This window comes from Neomonachus schauinslandi, chromosome 7 (assembly GCF_002201575.2).
Source record: "Neomonachus schauinslandi chromosome 7, ASM220157v2, whole genome shotgun sequence".
NCBI classification, from domain to species: domain Eukaryota; kingdom Metazoa; phylum Chordata; class Mammalia; order Carnivora; family Phocidae; genus Neomonachus; species Neomonachus schauinslandi.
Window position 1 is genome coordinate 2,468,569 of NC_058409.1, and position 9,153 is coordinate 2,477,721.

At 34.9% G+C, this 9,153-nt stretch overlaps 1 pseudogene; it reads right to left on the reverse strand.

The window, feature by feature from the left end:
• Positions 1-892: 892 nt before the first annotated feature.
• Positions 893-1,820, reverse strand: LOC123325314 (annotated as a pseudogene).
• Between the last annotated feature and the right edge of the window lie 7,333 nt (positions 1,821-9,153).

Genomic DNA, 9,153 nt, shown 5'->3' on the forward strand with positions numbered 1-9,153 from the left:
GTTTTCATGATTTAGAACTCATATTAATAGAAACTGAATGCTAGTTCTTAAATAACTCTTAATAAATGTTATTCTTACTGAATAATATTTAATGCATTGAGTATATCAAATAAGTTACATGATGTATTAGTATATTAAAATACATAATTATATGATTTATTAAATACTAAAATACATTGGTTTATGTTTCTGTTTTATTGAGGTATAATTGATATAATTCTACTGTTCTTAGGTGTACTGCATAAAAATTTGATATATCTATATATTATAAAATAATTATCAAAATAAGTTTAGTTATCATCTGTCACCACACAGAGCTACAATTCATTTTGTTATGATGAGAACTACTAAAACCTACACTCTCAGCCACTTTCTTATATACAACAGACCATTGTTAACTACAGTCACTATGCTCTACATTAATTACATCACAGGACTTACTTATTTTTAACTTATGTATCATATAACTAGAATTTTTACCTCTTGAACACCTGCACCCATTTTGCCTATAATTTTTTATGAATTTTTGATAACTGCTTGTGACCTTGGAATTATAATTTTACTGTTTCATGAATTACAAAAGTTATATGGATAGATCCCATATAACGTAATTGTATTATAAAAGTCAATTTTTATAAGTTCTTAGAATTTTTCATGGGAGGGAACAGTACATTTCTGGATGTATGTATTTATAAAACAAATACCTGTAAAACTTTTTAAATTTTCATTGGAGGTTTGGAAAAATCCACTTTCCACTCTTGATGGATAGAAACTTTGATTTTCTTTCTAAAGATATGACTAATGGATAATCTCTAAGCATTGAATATTGATATAGAAAACACATGCTTCAAGCATTTTTATTACTATCTTTAATGGAGAAAGTTACTTTGAGCATATTTTTCATTGCCTTCAGAACATCTTTATTCCTAAAACTGTAGATGATAGGGTTCAGTGTGGGTGTGAGGATGGTATAGAATATTGCCAAATATTTGTCCTGGCCCGGAGCGTGGTATGATTTGGGTCTCATGTATGTGAAAATAAATGGCCCATAGTACATTGTGACCACAATCATGTGGAAGGAACCAGGTAGAAAATGACTTTTTCTGTGCTTCTGATGATTTCATTTGAAGAACAGTAAGGAGAATTTGGACATAAGAAGCAAGGATTAGGGAGGAAGGGACAAGGAGAAAAATTAAGCCACTTACATAAACTCCTCGTTCATAGAGTGTTGTGTCCACACAGGACAACTTCAACATGGCAGGGACTTCACAGAAAAAGTGATCAATGGCTCTTGGGCCACAGAAGGGAAACTGGAGTGCATAAGCTGTGTGGACTATGAAGTTGATGGTCCCAACAATCCAGGACCCTCTAGCCATGAGAATGCGGACATAGTCATTCATAAGAATGGGATAGTGCGGTGGGTGACAGATGGCTACATAGTGATCGTAAGCCATTGCCGCCAGGAGAAGGCACTCACCACCCAGGAGGGTGAGGGATAGAAATATCTGGAAGCCACAACCTGCGAATGAAATAGTTCTGCTGCCTGACAGAAAGTCAGTGACCATTTTGGGAACAATGTTGGAAATATGCAAGATGTCCATGAAAGACAGATGGCTGAGCAGGAAATACATTGGAGTATGGAGTCTTGAGTCCCTGAGGATAAGGAGGATCATGATTGTGTTTTCTGTTAGGTCATAATAAAAATGATGAATATAAAGGACATGAAAACTAGACTTGATTGAGAAGAAGAAAAGAGTCCTAAAAGAATGAAATCACTGGTGAAACTGTGATTCTCATGCCCCATGATGAACTCCACTCTTTTCCTAAAATAGAAAAAAATAGAGCTAAAATGCAGTGGCGTAAATCTCAAACTCATTTACATTTAGAAGCATAATAAAATGAGAGCGATGCATATTTTGCAGTTCAAGTCAACAGACTCTCAACCAGCTTTGGAAGTGGGCTTGGTTTACAACATGGCCATTTATTTGTTTGAATCAACTGATGATATGGGTCTATTGAGAAAGCTGTTAGCTCCATGTAGTCTTAATTTTGTATTCTTAAATGCAGTTCAATCTTTTGTCAAAGGTCACTTTTTAAATGAGACCTACCCTGAACAGTGTACTTAAAATCTCAGTAACCCCCGACTTGCCTATTTCTCCTTACTGTGCTGTCCTTTGATGTATTTTGCAACTCACTTTTCATCTTTTACATATTCAATAAACTTATGAACTAAATTTATTTTTTATGGTCATTCTAACTCATCAGAACTTAAACTTCCCAATGTGAAATCATTGTTTTGCCCTCTGTATAAACTGAATGTCTACACAATGCCTGGTATATAGTAGTTGCTCAATAATATCCTTTAAATACCTGAATAAATGAATAGCATATGGAACTCAATTTTTTGTCTCATTTTTTATTTGGATAAAGCTTAAAGAAAATGAAATGTAATGTATTATTTATACATCTTTCTAAAATAATCAGTAATGGTATACTATAAAAACTAGCTTAATCTGTATTTATAATTTAATCTGTAATTTGTAAATATCAGCATTTAAATGTAAAAAATGAAAATTTTATTCAGTTAAAATAAGAATATATTTTAATTGGGCCAGTTTTATTAACTCCTCAAAATTGAATTATATTTCATTAATTCTTTACATAGAGAATCATATTGTTTCCTAAATAATGAAATTGTTTAGATGTGTTCCCTTTACTATATGTGCACAAATTCACTATGTATGATCTATCCCTCAATAAATAGATATACATGCATACATACTTATACCCACAGAGAGAATTTAAGAAAACACTGCTGCAAATCATGAAAAAATAAATAACATATAAAACATGTTATTTGCCTTCTTTAAGAACTATTCATAAGTTTGGGGTTCCTGTCTGGCTTGGTCAGTAGAGCATGTGACTCTTGATCTCAGGGTTGTAAGTTCAAGCACCATGAATCTTAAAAACAACAACAAAAAAACTCTTTTAAGTTTGAATGAAATGTGTTTTGGTTTTCCCTTTGGGAAGCAAATGTACAAATATGTCCCTGATCAAATATAAATAATGTGTATTCTGTTTTATTTTAGTGATTATTGAGATTCTTCATTATGAAATAAACCTCTACACTCTATTTTGAAGGCCTGGAATGTGACCACTGTTTTGCTATAACGTTAGGTATATGAAAAGATTAACCTTTGAATGACGTTGCAGATAGATACATGTTTAAGTAGGTCTTGCTGTTTTGACTGGTTTGACCAACAGCTCAGTAAAATTTGGTAAGGACATGGATTGAGATTTAAGGGCATCGATGCCTTCCGTGAACTGGTGGATCATAAGTTAGTCTTTAAAATCTATGAATAAAAAAATCAATGAATATTATTGACAACTCAAATTCAATATATCATTATCCAAAGTTGTTGACTTTTTCTCACTGCCAAAAATAATTTTGTCATTCTGGTTTTCCATTTTCCATTAATGATTTCAATTGTTATGCTCATTCTCATCAAAAATCCATACTCGATTTTAGTGTTGAGATGTGTGGGGGCATCTGAGAGACACAGTCAGTTAAATGCCCAGCGCTTGGTTTTGCCTCAGGTTGTCATATCAGGGTCATGAGATCAAACCCCAGGTCAGGCTGTGCACACAGGTACAGAGTCTGCTTAACACTTTCCCTCCCTTTCCCTGTCTCTCTTTCTCTAAAATAAATAAATCTTAAAAAAAAAAAGGAAACAAAAGTATATGTAATGTCTATTTTCTGCAGAACCCCATCACATAGTAGTCCCTGGCCTATTGTAGGTTCTCAGTAAATGTTTGTTCAAGGTATTTTTGATTATGGACTCTGATATCCAAAATTGTCCACAATATATCAATTATATTTACATTTTTAAAGAGTTTGTGCTGCCTCTACAAGAATATTTTGTCTACATTTTGTCTTCAGATATTAGAAGTACTCCATGATAAATTCAACAACTACTTCATCTTCTAGGTTCTGCTACTTTCTTTCCACTTCCATGGGGCACCTGAAGTTCAAGAGCTGAGCTGAGATCGAGTCCAGTGCTTAACCAACTAAGCCACCCAGGTGTACAACCATCTTTTAAGAATCTTTGCCTAACTGGTCAATCAGGCATCTGGAATATCCTTCCATGATGCTAGAATGATAGATAAAATGATACCTTCTATGCCATCCAGAATGTTGAATGAAATCTGTTCTTGAATCCAAAGAGGTATACTCTAATGGTGAGCTTCCTAACACTATGTTTAAAAGTGGGAAGACAAATGTTACATATCCTGTAAAATCTTCCAAATCTGTGCTACCCTTATAAAGTTATAGTCTCTTTCTCTCTATGTGACATTAAATATTCTCTGTCTAATAATACTAAATGTAAGTAAAGAGATGTAACATGCAGTTTACACCATCCTAACCTCTAGAAGTTTGGAGACTAATTATAGAAGATGCTGTCATCATTAGATACCAAGTCTTTAGCTATAAACACAGTCATATCCCAAACTTGCCTCCCAGGTAAAAGAAAGGCTTCCATGCACTTTACCTAGTGAATGCAATATGCGCAAATATTTTTTACCATTTTACATTTGTCAAGATTTTGAAAATTCATTATACAGCACTAATTTGACTTAACTGGTTTGAGAAATATTCTCTTCATTTTTCAGTCACATCTCTCAGTACATGAATAAAACATTCAGAATATCTCCTTAAATTTAAACAGAAGGGAAATTACATTTAAATAGAAGGAAACTATTCAATAAAATTAGTAAGACTACACATCTATTCAATTATTTGTATGTTCCTACATTACATCTTTATATTAAAATTTTGACTGTAAGATGAAAGACAAAAATAATAGATCATTACTTCCTGAGTAATATTTATCTTGAGGTGTTTAATGTAGAAATCCTGGGAATATTAAGTCTGATATACATGCTTATATTTATACTAAAAGATAATGCTACTTTTATATTTGGATGTATTCTAAAAAATGTATGATATCAGTGACCAAAATGATATAGCTATTATAAGCACTGTCTTCAAATACCAGACTTACGTGGTTGGTGTGCAATTGATTCCAGTTAAATGGTCTTTGCTGATAATTCACTGTAATGGAATTTCATAGAAGAAGCAGAGGTCTAACAATGGATTTCCCTAAATATGGATGGAATAAAATCATTGCTTATTTAAAGGAGTTGACATGAAAAATGCATACCATAAATGTATGATAGTGTGACTTTCCCTAGGAATGGGTATGCTACTGACCCAAATGATTATATTAAGAGAGTAGTAATATAAGTGAAAAATTTCCATGATTTGAAGAGATAAGAAAATACAATGCAAATACAGTACCTTTGAAATATTTTATATTGTCTTATTATACAACACATCAATCAGACATGAAATTTTATCTGAAATGAATTTTTATCAAATCAATTTTTTTATCAAATTAATTTTTATCAAAGGTTTATTTCTAGACTAAGAGACAACACAGTATATAACACAGATGCATGCACATACGCAGGTACATACATGCACATGCAGAACAGAGCTTAGCACTTAGTCGTTATATAGGGACAAGGATTATTACTGTTGTTTTTATTATTGTTTCTAAAATTGCAGTATTAGTATTTCTATAATTATTTTGGTTTATTTTTTATTAATTTTTCATTATGTTCAGTTAGCCAACATACTTTATATTTTAAATAAGCATTTAAACTACTATATTCTAGAAAGAGAGAGTAGTATTCAGGATATGAGAGTATATAACCGAGTAAAGAAATACAATTTGATGTTGTGAGTCAGAAGCAGATTGTGTACTCTGCCTGGTGAAATTGGTCCATGAGGTTCTCTGGGGGAAGTGGAATTGCAGTTTGCTGAATGACAGCGTGTGGTTTGTTTCTCACCCATATACACAAACACAGGCATGTGTGGAGAGCTAAGCAATGCTCCTTATTATGAAATCAATCTGCTGAGCTGCTCACAATTTCATTCTATACTAGCTAATTGACATTATAATGAACTAACAATTTTGTTTTTGTCCTTTTGATTTTTCAGGACACTGAATCATACACCAAGGAATCACTGCATGGTGATCTTACATCTATTCATTGTTGCTGCCATGCCAGTTTAAGGGAGTCCTGTGAGTAGTGTCTCACAGTGACATCAAACTCACCATGCCTAACAATGAACTGCCAAAGTCCCCTGAAGCATGTATCACCATTGGTACCACCATTTACAACAGCCCGAGCCAGAAATCAGAAAAAAAAAAAAAAAGTTATCCCAACTTCTCTTTATCTCTGCACTCCTCCATATAAAAATCACCATCTCTTACCAACTCTCCTGACATAAATGTCTCCCATGGTTATTCCTCCTCATGGTGCTACAGTCCATGGTCGTCATGGTGACTCTAAAGCATCTATTCTATCCTTTGTTAGTAGAATGTCTAGATGTGTATGGGTTCAGTACTGTCCACATATGATCACACACTTCACAGCTCTTTTTGAAGTCAGAAGAGTGTGGCCGATGAAGTCAGTTTCAGACAATGACAATGGCAGAGTTTTGGGACTGGAAGCACACTTTTCTCACTCCTTTGGTCTGTGAGTTACATCTACAGGTGATGATGTGTGGTCCTGCATTCTTTCTGGAAGATCTGTACAGGAAATAAAACCCAGGAATTTAGGAGCCAATTTATTATTCACAATAATGTGTGAATATTAATGAACAGTAACTCACCAAATTGTTAAAAAAATAATTTGGGAAGGGAAAAGGCAAGACCTTTCCGCGATGTGTTCTTGCTCTCCTTAGCATTCGTATTGGGTCATACATTTTTTTGGATAATGGATCTAGGATAATTCCAGTGTGTTTTATTCAAAATGCATAACACATCCTTTTATGACATAGAATTTCAAAGAATTATAATATTGTAAAGATAATTCAAGTAAATGTCTGCCTCCAGTTTCTCCCCCTATGAGTACACTTTTTGTCAAGTCTAGTTTATTCTATCTGGAACACTGTTTTGAGCATGCAGAAAATCTGCTCGATTACACTGAATGCACATTCCATTCTATATACGTTAAAAATAATAATCAGACAAACAAGCAACAACATAAAATCTCCCTATCTCTAGTTCCCATTTCCACTGAAACTAAAGTAATTATATTTGCATGACATTGTCTTTCTTGCATCTTTGCCACACTCATATTCTTTCTTCCACATAAACAGTCTTCCCCACCATTTCTAACCCCTTTAAAGTCTCCCAAAATCTAGGGGTTGATGTAAACATATCCTTCCATGGAGACTTCCGTGCTCTCTTTAGACCATTCTTCCTTGCTTCTCTTTCTTGTATAGAACTGGGCAGCTCTGTCAGAGCATCCGCTTTCATCTACAGCTGCACTGAGTCTATGTTTGCTCTATGCACCCTGAATGTGACCTACTCATCTCTTCCTTCCCTAGCCCCTAATGTCTCCCAAGGGCCCTCTTCTCTCACTTCATTAATGTTACCAATTTCATACCACCGAGGACAGAGCCTTGTTGATGTATTACTTCACACCTAACACACTGGGCTCACTTGCTCCCCAGAGGCTACCATGAGGCCCCTCCTCATTGGTGCCTAGCCATTGCCCACACCATTCGCATATCGGCCTCAATGTCACTGCTTCCAGAATGATAGAGGCATGGTGTGATGCCCCGATCCAGAAATTTGCTTTAAAGTAGCTGAGAGTTTGCAAGGACAAGGGGGATAAATGATTTGGGAGGACCAAGGAAAAGCAGGGAGGACACCTACCCCGTTGGAATCCTGTGTCGTGTAGCTTCTGGAGGAGAAAATAGCTACTCTTTGATGGGTGACATGGGCTGCCATATTCCCAGAGGACAGCTGGGGAGGGAAATGAAGGGAACAGGAGGAAACTGTTTGTGTGGAGAGGGGTGGGGGCATTGAGACAGACAGGCATTCCTCAGGATAGAGCAGAAAAAATCCTGGTGTCAGAGACAGAAGGGAGATAGTCTATTTCAGATGGATTAAATAAAGTGAGATGAAACATTTGTTAAAGAGAAAAAATCCTGCCTTTCTGAACCCTTCCCCATTATACCTTCTATTCTTAGCATATTTTATTCCCATTTTTCAAAGCCTGAGAGCATATTGTCTGTTCAGGGAACTGTGTGTGGTCTGCCTCTTACATTAGATACCAGCGTTAGAGAAGGCCACTAGGCTGACCTCACTTGCTGCAGCATGGAGAGTCTCCTGGGTGTTTGTGGAGTCAACGAATGAACCTTCTTATCCCACAGACAGCGTACTACAGAGAGGCAGATAAAAAGATGGAATTGTTTTATATGAGCGATTATGCTTATTTTTATTCCTGATAGGTTCATAAGTCAATTAAATGATTATTGATAAACTAAATATGAAAGTAAAAGTAACAAGGGGCACCTGAGTGGCAGCAGGTTGAGCTTCTGACTCTTGATTTCAGCTCAGGTCATGATCTCAGGGTCATGGGATCAGCCCTCTATCAGGCTCCATGCTCAGCTTGGAATCTGCTTGTCCCTCTTCCTCTGCTCTTCCCCCGCTCATGCTCTCTGACTCTCTCTCAAATAAATAAATAAATAAATAAATAAATAAATAAATAAATAAATAAATAAATAAAATCTTAAAAAAAGTAAATGTAACAAAGCATAGTTAATTTACTGTTCTTACACATCATTATTATGGCAGCTATATGTTAATGAGGTAATATAATTGACATAGAGTGTTATATTAGTGTCAGATGTACAGCATAGTGATTCAACACTTCCATACATCACCTAATGCTCATCTTAAGTGCACTCCTTAATCCCCGTCACCTATTTTATCCATTGCCCCTCCAACCTCACTCTAGGAACCATCAGTTTGTTTCTCTAGAGTTAAGAGTCTGTTTCTTGTTTTCTTTCTCTATTTTTTCCCTTTGCTTATTTGTTTTGTTTATTAAATTCCACGTATGAGTGAAATCATATGGTATTTGTCTTTGACTTACTTCATTTAGCAAAATACTCTCTGGCTCCATCCATGTTGTTGCAAATGACAAAATTGTATTTTTTATTTATGGCTGAATAATTCTTTTGTATGGCTGATCATCTATCATCTATCTATTATCTGTCTATCTATCTATATC